Below are 12985 nucleotides of genomic sequence, written 5' to 3' on the forward strand. Positions count from 1 at the left end.
TAGATCTTAATATAATTTTTTTTATAAAGTGCTTAATCCACAAAATATCGTATATTAAAAAGAATATTCGTCTTACAAAATATGACTGTGAGACCGTTTCACATAAATGTTTGCCTAAAAAAAATTAATTTACACGCATACAACTAAAAAACTAATAATTTTTATTTTTTTTCACTAAGAAAATAAAGAGGTGGTTGGACCGAGTTTTTTGAGCGCATCTTTTAAATTTGAATTAAAGGACGAAGGGGTACATCAAATTGTCAAACTAGGACATATTCCACTATGTTTGCCAACCCGTACACCATTTTGTACTACGGAATATTTAAATATATGAGTTGAATGAGGATTTTTTAATATTAACTATATATAATAATCGAATATAAATAATGTTTAAAGTTATAATACTTTTTTTTTTTATATTATTCAAAAAATAATAATCATACTTTTATTCTTTTTTAATATTACTTAAGTTATTTTCTTGGAAAAAAAAGATTTTTTTTTTAAAAAAAGTTGGAGATCAAGTGCGTAGAGCCCGATATCTCACCTTAATTTTCAACATTGAAAATTCGAATGTTTGAAAAGTTATAAGCTAGCCAAATTAACTTTTCAGACTGTTTTACTTTTTATGCAATTTTAAATTTCTACAAAATAAAATTACTGGGTGAGAAAAAATGTATTTTTTTGTCCTACCTTAACTTATTAAAAAATTGTATGAAAAATCCGTTAATAATTATTGACTTTTTCTTTATATTATTGTCATAAGATTACAGACAAACCCTTATATTTTTAAATTATGCTAAATTTTGATTTTTTTAGAAAATTTATAAAAAAAAGTATTTAAAAATTCATCTATAAAATATATAATTTATAGATAAAAAAATGCTACGTTGATGCAAATCTGTGAATTCTGTTTCTATATGTCAGTGATATTTGATTACTTGGTCAAATCTAATTGGCATTGATAACTTTGTCAAAACATCTTGAATTTTATGGCTGAAATCTGTTTCTATCGTTGAAATTAAGGCTTTTGTTCCCATCCAAATTACCATAATTATTGTTGCACCGTGACATTTTTTCAAATCAAATGTACCTAATCAATTGAGCCAATGATTTATTTACACGGTCGAGGCTACCCTATTACATTGTCGCAGAAGTATATTGCATTTATCAATACAAGAATTTGTATGTGTATATATGTAATATGTGTCTGAAATGTAGAAAACATGTAGTCATCTATTTTATGTATATATATATGTATATATATATATATATATATATATAGAGATCAAATACCCAGCGACAAACTTCTATGTTCATTTTATTACGGTATTTCTGAACAAGTTCTTGGATTCATATTTGTTTGTTTTTAATAAAATAAAAATTTCGCGTATGATATCAACATTTTTGGTCATACATCAGTGCTCTGACAAATATGACTAAAAACCAACATCGCAAAGTTACATAACAAAAACACAACTTTGACAAGATGGATTGAAGCGAGTTATGGACACCATTAACGACACATCGATCCATTTGAGCAACTTGATCCTGTCCGAGTATAGCACAGAACTCATATCATGAGCATCAATCAAGAAATGTGTAAAAGGTTGTCTGTGATATTTAAGATTCTCACTTGCATGAGCTTTGTGGATCCCGTGCGTATCAAAAGAGTATCACCACTTCTAGATGCTCAAACTACTGGATTGATGTGTTAATTCATGACAAAGGCGTTTTTTTTTTTTAAAATGGGTGATTGTAATACCTCGTTCTACATTGCATGGTGGGACGGATGTGAATAGTTTCATTACAAAATACAAAGGACTTTTCCAACAACTTGGTTTAGTTATTTTCACAAAATAAGAACAAACAAGAATAGTTGCTAGAAGAATACTGTTTTGACAAAATGAGAACAGATGGGAATTGTTGGAAGCAGGATATTCCTTCTAAAGTCTCATTTTTCTTGAGGGCTCGTGGACTCAAAGTGTGACAATGTTAATACACGTACCTGCATTTTGCTGAATGACTGATAAATCAAACATCCATAGTCCAAGCCGTGACGTGGCCACTCCACTCATCAGCGTGTATGCTGCTACGGATTTGTTGTTGATAAATACCGAGGCAACACAAAACAAGAGACAGGTCCACTGCAAATATTTAAACTCAAGTCCTGGATCAAGGCTAGCTGATTATGTTATTTAGAACTATGATTGATTTTCCGAAGGAAAAGTTGTGGCTTACCTGAAACCAAATGGACCAGAGACAAGTTCTAATGTTGAAATATGAGACTGCAACTCAGGATATAGAAATGTTGCAGCGATACCAATTGTCGCGCTTATTCCACGTGCAATTCCAATTACATAAGTAGGTATACCTTCCCATTCCAATGTAGCAGTCATTAATGATCCAAAGCTGTTGGCACCATTTTGTTGAGCAAAAAGAAACGAGCACAAAAAGAAGAGAACATTTTGTGATCAAGAAAGTGGATAACTTGAGAACTGTGAAGTACAATAGAGCAAGTGCTAGTCCTGGTAGGGGGCTACTTCTTGCCGAATATACGCTTTCCATGCACTGATGTAAGGAGTATTAGTAAAATTATCGATTATCGTCCCTCTTGGGCTGCTCTCTGGCTGCTCGAAGTCAACTTCATCTACTTCCCTCACCAAAGATTTTGATATCCTTCTTTCACTTATTTCTTTCGAAGCTGGAATCCCGTTGTATACCGATATTGCAAGAACACAGATAACACATTCCAGAGAGCCATAGCCAGCGCTGATACAGTTAACGACACAAAGCTGATAATGAATCCAGAAACAAGAGGTGCAAACAACTTGCAGATTTAATCGATTCTTCGTATGATTGAGTTCATCTTTGTTAGTACATCAGGAGCTTGGTGATCTGATTTAACCACCACCCTGTAACATTGATTGCAAAGCTACTTTGTATAAGAGATATTGAAGCGAACAAGGTGCCCTGTAGGATAATTATTGAGTTATTGACACACCATTCTCTTTTCAATCAAGATGGTTCCAGCAAGAGTCGAGAGGAGACCAACAGCTCCAGAGATATTAATCAATAAGACAAGAGAAATGAATGCCGTAAAATTTAAAGACATCAAGCCTGTGTAGACCAATATTGCGAGTACTACGCTTCCGGCGACCGTCAATGAGAGCCTTTGGCTCTGAAACCAGAGCTAGAGAACCTGTTGATGCAGAAAACAGGTTCCACTGTCCAGTATGGAACACTTTTAAGCTTCATCGACAGGTAAATAGAACCTGTTCATCGACAGCTAGAGAACCTGTTCAATTTGATTCCTTAGGGAGTTCATCTCAATTTACTTTATATACATCATTTATTTGCGTTTCATAAATTTTATGCTTCACGTCGGGACTTGAACGTCGGAAGGTTTCACTGATTCAATCATTTCCGGTCATCTTTTTGGAGGTGGAGAATCTGATTGCATGATCTGGGAATAAACGAAATACATGACCATGCAACTGAAAATATAAATCTGAAATAAAGATTCGACTAACGTAAACGCATGATTCCCTTAAAACTGGAGGATTGTTATATACCATTCACGTGAATGGCATTGAACTATGCGTGTTGAGTCGAAGTTGAAAATCAGAATTAAAAAAATCATTACATATTACCTGTGTTTAAAATATATTTGGCAATAGGAACTTATAAATGAAACAACATAAATATATACAAGAGAAGGAGTCAGATTGAATAAGTTGTCTAAAAATAATTGTAAAATTATTTTTTAATCATATTGTTAGCCAATCAATGCACCTATAAATTCCTCCACATTCAGTGCTAATTATAGAATAGAACCTTTCATTTTCTTCTCCATATTTTATCAACAATGCCAGTCCAAGTGTCTCCCGAAGCTGCTTTTTCAGGGCTCGACGTCGCTGGAGCCCTTCGCAATCCATGGCGATGAAGTAGTTATCGCGGATGTTGACAACAATCTCGGCCATTCTCTCGCCCATTTCACTGTCTTCTCAGGTGAGCTACTTCCACTGCGACGTCATGTCGGAGACCCCTGATATACTCGACGGTCTCCACTTACGGGAAGCTGGATATACTCTTCAACAATGCCGGCATACTCGGCAACCAGGCCCAACACAAGAGCATCCTGGCTTTCAACGCGGAAGAGTTCGATCAGATCATGAGAGTCAACGTCAGGGGCCCCGCGCTGGTGATGAAGCACGCAGCATGGGCGATGAGCAGACGCCGCTGGCCGGGGACGGTGCATCATCTCAACGTCGAGCGTGGCAGGAGTGTTGGGCGGGCTCGGGCCGCATGCATATATACGGCATCGAAGCACGCGATCGTGGGGCTGACCGCTGACAAAGAATGCGGCTTGTGAACTGGGCAGGTATGGGATTCCTGTGAACTGCATCTCCCCTTTCGACGTGGCGAAGAGGATGCTGGTGAACGCGTGGCGGGGCACTGATGAGGACGGCTGCGCGTGTGCAACCGAAGAAGAAATGGAGAGCGTGGAGGAGTTCGTGAGAGGGCTGGCGAATCTGAAAGGAAAAACCCTGAGGGCGAAGGATATAGCGGAGGCGGCGGTCTACCTGGCGAATAAGCAACAATTATTATATTTTCTCCCTTTTTTTCTTCTCCAAATTCTTCTTGATGTAAAGTCAATTATAATTGGCTCTATTTGGATTTTATTGTGACTAGTTGGGTTTTTTTTTAATCTGTTCAATTGACCATATTTTAGAAAGTAATATTTCTAGCAAAATATCATATTTCTTTAAAATAATATTATTTTATGAAACGAATTGAATAAGAGATATATCTTATAAAATTGATCTGTGATAGGTTCTAGCCTGAGTTTTTTTGGTAACTGAAATATAGACCAGTCTTTTTCGGTCGTGTGAATTAAATTTGAATTCTTTGAAAAGTGTGGTTCAAAATTAATTAGCGTCTCAATAACTAGGTGAAAAAATGAATTTCGAGAGCTTGACAGTGGCCCAAACCGAATTACTCCTAAAAAACAAGCCCATTATGCAATATAGTATGTAATATTAATGTGAAATGATTTACTATGTGTTATATATTAATTTAGGCACCTATATTAAGATTACTAAATGATAATTATTAAGATATAAAAATTTCAAAAAACATTTAGACTAAATGTCGATGTGATAAGTTTTCTAGTTTAAACAAACCCAAAAAACCTCTAAATATTTTATCCAACATGACACAAAATCTAAGGTTTAATTTGGATTAATGGATTTGAAATTAGATATTTTAAATCAATAATAACATATTCTTTGGTAAGTTTGGTAAAATTAATCCAGTCGAGAACGAATTTCAAATCTCAAATAGTTATTTTTTAAGCTATTGAACTTGATTTTAAATACACTCCAACATTGATTCATTTCAGATCCTCAAATATTTCTCGAATCCATATTCTTCAATCCAAAGTAGAATATCCCATGTTGAAATAACGTGAATAATTTGAATCAAGAATAAAAGTAATAAATTTTCAAATCACAAAAGATAAATATTGCTACATTACTAATGTCACACTAACAAGATATCGATGCGCCATCAACGAGCAAAATGCACGAACCCCAAATCCTTTAAATAAGGTCATATTCTTCACTTACATCCAATCAATTATTAATCGCCCCACTAATATTTGTCTCTCTTTAATTATTCAATCTTTCCCGTGACTAGGGGCCATGTTTGCCATTAATCTGAGACGTAATATATATATATATATATATATATATATATATATATATATATATATATATATATATATATATATTGGGTAATTCATGAAAAAATATTATTTTTTATAATTAGAGTATTATTTTTTATAATTAGAGTATTATTTTTTATTGTGAATATCGATAGGGTTGATCCGTCTCACAGATAAAGATTCGTGAGATCGTCTCAGACAAGTTTTTGCCGTGATTGTATTAGGCACAAATATTTCATTTGATGGGCCTTTTTCACTCTGTGTCAATGGAAAAAAGTGCAAAGACCTAATTATTCACAGGCAGATATAAAAAAGGTATTTGTAATGTTCATGGAGAAATCCACCACTGAATTTTAATATTCCAACCTTTTTTCTCCTCTCTCTCTCTACATATACAAAAAAAAATAAAAATTATAAATCGAATTCAAAGACATTAGAAATTTACATTTCGAAAAAGTTGTTATTGTTATGATATTTGTATATATAAAAAATTTGCCAATTTGCAAATATTTCGTTTCAAACTTGAGGATCTCGACCCCGACGGCGACCAATTGGCCGATAGAAAATATATGTATGGATGTCTGGTCATGACTATAACTCTACTGCACGGATAAAAACTAACACAGGGACGAGTGGTGCGCCTCCCGATAGCCTCGAAATGGTTTTCAATTATTATTCGAAACCTGTTAAAAATCTCATGTGAAAGTAAGAAAAAAGTGAAAATCCAAGGGTTTGTTTCACCCTGCCCGTGCAGGCATTGCTTGCACGGGCAATGAACGGCCCGGATCACTCATGTTGAGTGATCCGGACCCACCTCCATGTAAAAAAAAAAAAAATTGACTCGGAAAAATTCGAGCCGTTGGATCGACCCTTGCGGGCAGTGCCCGTAGGGGTAGGGTCGAGTGAACCAAATCCAAGGCCCTCCATCCATATTGAGTACATTAAAAAAAACAACATTAAATATTTTGACGCGATAGGCCTTTATTTTTATTTATTAAATTCAACCTATGTATCCTAAATATTAGTGAATTGATAGATGAAAAAGATCAAAAGGTATACGAGTGATTATCCGAGAGAAAACGATCCTGCAGAAATTTCAACCCCTAGGGAAACTGACTGTATAATCTTCTATATAGCTTTCAATTATTTTGATATCAAAAGTTGAACAAACTCATATACTGACGATCTCTCACTTCAATTTTTGTTTTTCCTTTCATATTACACACACGTATGATTTGTGCTCTGTTGAATCACTATAACGGGGATGACATGATTTCTTCCGACGTGACCTCTTTAATGCCAAAGTCAAGCAAAACATGTGAATAAAGAAAAATAGTTTGAAAAGTAAAGTTTTTTAAAAAAAATGTAATGCATATGTTCTTGTGAAGCAAGATTGGATACATAATTTAGCCAAAAGACTGTGTATTACATAATCATAACTGTTTTTACGGTGCATAACACAATTGCGGAAACGATAACGTAAAGGAAAATAAAACTAAAATCGGTGCTTGAAACTCCATGTCTATAACTTGATCACAAACCTCAAAACATGTGTTGTTCACTTTCTTCCACTTGATCTTCGCACTTATCTGAGGAGGTAAGTAAGGGGGCGAGTGTTTGGAGAAACACTTAGTATGTGAGGGTTAATCGTACACAAGAATATGAAATCTACATAAAATTTGAGTTCAAAGGTGACATGTCACGACATGAATCAATATATGAGATAAATAGAATTCGAAACAAGGTATCAAAACATATCGTAATTGGAATATAAACTTATACACAACACTATTATTCATCTCTTTATTCATGATATACTGATTAGTCTCTAATTGTTATTCATCTAAGGGGACGAGATTGTATATCAGTTATTATAACCCACCGTATCAAGCTTTTGTCTTATCTAGTCATGTTTCGAAAATTTCTTTACCATTTTAATTCGAATCATAATAGTGCATTTCGAGATTTCATAGCATAGCAAAGGGATCATGAAGAACGAAACATATACAGAATCAAATGTCATGAAAAGTATAGTGTACGATCGAGTTTTCAAAAATAACATAAACATCATTATTTTAAAACATACATATAAATTCTTTTCTCGAAATAGGTGTGAATGACTTGCTGCTCGAAATGATATTCCATTGATGCTCGAACTTGGCTCAAACAAAGGTTGAGTGTTGTTCAGAATTCGGTGCTGCTTGCCTTGCTTCTTGGACGAAACTTTCGAAAGTGAGTAGAGTGTTGCTCAAATGTTTTGTCGTTGAATTGTTTTCAGAATATGAGAGATTTCAAGTTCGCGAAAGGTGATTTATATGTGATAATTGGTGTCATGTTATAGAAAGTTGGTAAGACACCCCACTATATGACATGATATTATGTCTCAAGCCACTACTCCATGATCATTCACCCACTAAACCACGTTTTTATGTCACTAAGTCATGTTTTTATGTCACTAAATATTGTAGATTTTCAGGGTTTTCACAAAGATATTTTTATCATAAAAAATAATATTTTCAATAGATAAGATCGCTACAACGTGGGACGATGCACTACCCCGCTCTTACAAATAATAATCATCCCTGACACAAAAAGGGACGGGAGTCGATATCTTTTTCTTCCCCACATATTTCAGGAGGCCCCGCCCCATATTAAAAAGAGACATGAAAGCACTTATATATGACTACAGGAACAACTAATTAATTAAATTTTTATGTGTGTGTGCGTGTGCGTGTATATATGTGTGTGTGTGTGTTTTTTTGGAGTTGGGGGGAGAGGTTTTGTAATAAATATTACGTCACGAATGCTTTGAGGTCAGATGTGCTATAATCATTGTTATATATATTAACAGGATGAATTGGTGAATGTTGGGAATATTCATTTAGGAAACTTATGATGATATTTTCTCACGAAACAACAAATATTTTAGAAGATTTTCTGCAGCAATTATGCTTCAGACAGCAACCTTAATTTCAAAATCTGGGTATAACATGCAAGATATTGTTATGTCCATTCATAATAGACCCAAAAATAACGACGTACGCCAACCCTCCAGAAGTAGGGATATTCTCTATGCCACAACAACTTGTGCTGTCTTTCTCGGATCAAGACTTGCCACCCAACCTCAAGTTTTTGTTACATCATGCATCCCAGGTACCAGCTATGATCCATCGTCAAGCCCAATTAATCCCGGCCAACTCGGTTGCCACAATTGGGATCATTTCTCCATTCTGATTACGACCCTGTGATCATACAAGATCACATGATCTGATTTTGCTACAAATTTAATTTTAATCGTTAGATGTCTTAAAAAGTCTTAATAAAAACGTGGTTTTTAATTTAGCATTGTTTGAAAAATCAAGGGAAAATGCAAACTTGGTCCTGTGAGTAATACTCTACAGATTTTTGGTGCTCTGAACAGGTCACAATTAGATCCCAGGCATGCACTAATGTAATAACTCTGATTTTTTTTTTTTGCATTTTTGGTAATTTCTTTGTCGGAACCGTTTGAGATAACTATGTATTGCTGACATGATCAATATCGACCCGTCAGTTGAAATGTTACCTGATTGTGTATACGCGTTGGAAAATTGATTGTGGTGTAACATCATTTGTATAATGACTGAGTGGTCCTTATGTTTTGTAATGGAAATTAAAAGTTTGTATGGTTAGGAGAAATTAATCAACGTCCCACTTCGACTAATTTTTTACTTAATATATTTTTCAATTCCTCGTGCGCACCCTCGAGGTTTCCTTCTGCCTTTTCAACAACTAGTAGTTCTTGTGATTCTTGCCAAAAAAAAAAAAATAATTAATCATATAAATCAATCTTTGACTTAGATTTCACTTCATACGTCTACTTTATTGATAATTCAATTTTTTTTTTAGAAAATATCTTATTATTATATAAATATGCTCTAAATATTTAATATTATGTAAATTAACTCGATTGTTGAAATTATATATTAAAAAATTTGACTGATTGACCGTTTTATAGGATATTTATTATCGGTGCTGCTATTATAAATAATGGAGAAGAAAAGGGTGGACTACTCGTAGTTTCAAGCCATAAAATCCACACTCAGCTCCAAAAACAGAGAAAGAAGAAGCCCAAAAACTGACGAAAACCTTGTCCGAAATCCCTTGTAAGTGTGCAGATTAAGCATAAAAAGGTGTCTCCATGCGTGTACCTCGAGAAGGTGAGTTGAGCACGATGGAGAAGCAGGGCACGTGCATTACTTGCTCATTTAGATTCATTCAATGGAGTTGGTTCTTCATGTGCCCTTTTTCCCCACCATGACCACTCAATCTTTTCACTCCAAGAACTCGAAAATAACCCGTCTTTGCACTGCCGGATCCAGAGATGTTGCGGCGAGTACCATTTCTCAAGTATCACTTTCAGGTAAATTAGCATCGCTAAAAGTGTCTTGTATGGTTTCATGTGATTAGATATACCAATCATGGGCAATATAATCACCTGATAATCTCTCTTGTGTCGTATTCTAGCAAATCTTTCAATAATTTGCTAGAAACCTTTTCAGATTATAAGACAAGAACGACATCCTAGCTAGATCATCTTTTTTTCGTCCTGGCATACGTTTGTCATGTGGCATTTAGACCGAATGATTCTATGAGATTACATCGATACTTCCACGTAGGTTTCCGAACCCTTTACCGGGATTGATCCGATACTTTTAATGATGAAAATGATTGCCAGAATTGAAGATAAAGATGAATATAGTTGTGTGTAATATTTTCATATTTTGCAGACTGGAGGTATTTAATTGTCTTCAAATTAATTGACACCATACACTCTTCCATACGCATGATCATTAATTCTTGTTCACTTCCCCGCATATCTTCACAAATTGTTTGACTAATAATCTTGCTTTTAAATGCAGGAACTACTTCTTGTGATTAATATCAATAATGCATGCAGAATTATTACACTACAATTTTGTTTTTTTTTTTAAAAAAAAATTTATTATTAATGTTATTAAATTATTATTGTAAGTAGATGGATATGTCTATGAGAATAGGGCCTCCATCTCCATCACTAAATTTATTGCCATTGGCTTGGAAATTTTTTTCCCGTACAATTAGTAAATGAAATATTTGAAAATTTTATATAGAAGTTGGAACAAACATTAACTTAGTCTCATTGAAAATCTGAGAAAATAAAGATTGTCGGTGACAAAATAATTAAGCTTCTTTCTATAATATAATTCTGCATTATACTATGTATTTCGATATTATTTTTGCCATTAGTGGATTGGTGGATATTCGAATGAAGCAAATATTTGGAGGAGCTTCAAAAATGGGTCCGGCAGGCACTGAATATGTTGGTGGCTATAATTAGTGCTTTGCAGTCTCATCTTCCACAGGCCAATGTTAAGCCACAAGAAGAGGATTTTTTTAGGGAAAGAAAATAGGACACATGAAAATTATTGTTCATGCATTCATATCATCGCTTACATAGTACGCATTCTTTTTCATGCATTTTACATTTGTTTAGGGGTGTAATTGTTGGATTATGTATATAATATATATATATATATATATATATATATATTGAGTTGTGTGTTAATGTGCTTTCCTTATGTGTGAATAGAAATCAAGGGATGATGGGTTTGTCCCACGTGAGAAAAATAAAGTGGTATAAGTGAGCTTCTATTGTGTTATACTTTATGGAAGGATAAGAATAATTGGTCAAAAGACTCTCTCGCGCATGCCAGCGTAGTCGCGCAGATGAGTTGCAAATCATAAGCCCGATTTGAACCGGAAAATGCTTGACTTGTGTGTGAGAGTATGAGCGCGACCTGGATGCATCGATTGTCGAACCGATCAAGGCAAAAATCGCTTCTGCTCTGTGCGTGATTTGTGCGAAATAAGGCATAATTTTCAAATTATATATATGTATATTTAAGTCCATTCAATTCTGCACATTGCACTGACCAAGTATATATCCTGCTGATGCATGATTGTTGGCCCACAGCCAAAACTGGTTATGTTTCAAGCCAGCCGGCATTCATTCACAGGCACCATTTCTTGGTTCAACCTTTTTCACGTTGAATCCCTGGGGTCATCCGATCAAAAAATAAGATCGTAGCGACACTTTTAAATGTTTGTGATCATGGATCCATAAGAAAGACAGCAAATTCTGCTGGTTTGAATTTGGAATTTCGGTGTTCTAACTTAACAAGGTATATATGCATCGTGTCACATCACCTCTAGATATTATGAACCGGAAAAAAAAGGTCTATTTACGATATTTTAAGAAGACCTTTTACGATATTTTAAGAAGAAAATGAGGACGATAGACATTCAAAAAGTCAAACATGTAAATTTCTATCCCTTAATGAGGATGAGGCTCTTGGAAACGGATAACCAAAATAATTTTTACCCAAGAAAAATATTGGAACATTTGAACTGGTCCAAATTATTAATTATGATAAGAAACGTTTATATCATATTCTATCAAATCTTGTCTGGTTGCAACTCAACCATCCAGTGGTTGGAGAATCCAAAGTAAACTTATTTACTGAATCAACTCATTAAAGAAAAGTCGAAGATGGGTAACCGAAAACAGGTATTTTAAGCAATATTTGTTCCGTGGGAATCGAGATAATGTTGAGTCAAAGGGCCCCCTGATTTTTATTTTTCTAAAATCAGGGTGGCAAATCAAGCATCAAACTGAAGCCTGTAAAATGTGTAATTCCAGAGTTAAAAAGGAATCATCAACAACATTAAACAAACCGATAAGCCAATCGATTTGTGAAATTTGTTCGAATGAAGAAGGAAAAAAGACAGATAATTGGCACTTTGCCACACTGCATTTTAATTCTTCTGCTACAGCATTCATAAAGTCCAAACATGTAAAACTTTGTAAGAGTGAATCAACGTGTTAGCATTTGAAATGGTTTCCAATATATTATTCTTTTCGTTACACTTATCGACTGGGAATTTGCATTCTCAGCTCCAAATATTTTGATATGCATTAGAGGAGCTTTTGAATGTGAATTTCGATTCTGAGATATCACAAATTTTCCAGCCAAAATCCGTATCATTAAAGCCTTGGGTTCTAGGATCGACATCCCTTGAAACCAACTTCATTTAGAAGTTCTATGGCATTGGAAAACAATCCCATTTTGCACAACCGACAGATAATTCTATCCAAAGACGTTGGCTGAAGAACATAGTTATCATCTAACATTTCGTTCAACAAACTACAAGCTTCGTTAATATCACCATAGCTTATCA

General features: G+C 34.5%; 1 pseudogene; it reads left to right on the forward strand.

Moving 5' to 3' along the window:
• The first annotated feature begins 3596 nt into the window (after positions 1-3596).
• LOC142528539 (short-chain dehydrogenase reductase 2a-like) lies at positions 3597-4704 on the forward strand (annotated as a pseudogene).
• The last annotated feature ends 8281 nt before the right edge of the window (positions 4705-12985 follow it).

The sequence above is a fragment of the Primulina tabacum genome, chromosome 16 (assembly GCF_025594145.1).
Source record: "Primulina tabacum isolate GXHZ01 chromosome 16, ASM2559414v2, whole genome shotgun sequence".
In the NCBI taxonomy this organism is placed as follows: domain Eukaryota; kingdom Viridiplantae; phylum Streptophyta; class Magnoliopsida; order Lamiales; family Gesneriaceae; genus Primulina; species Primulina tabacum.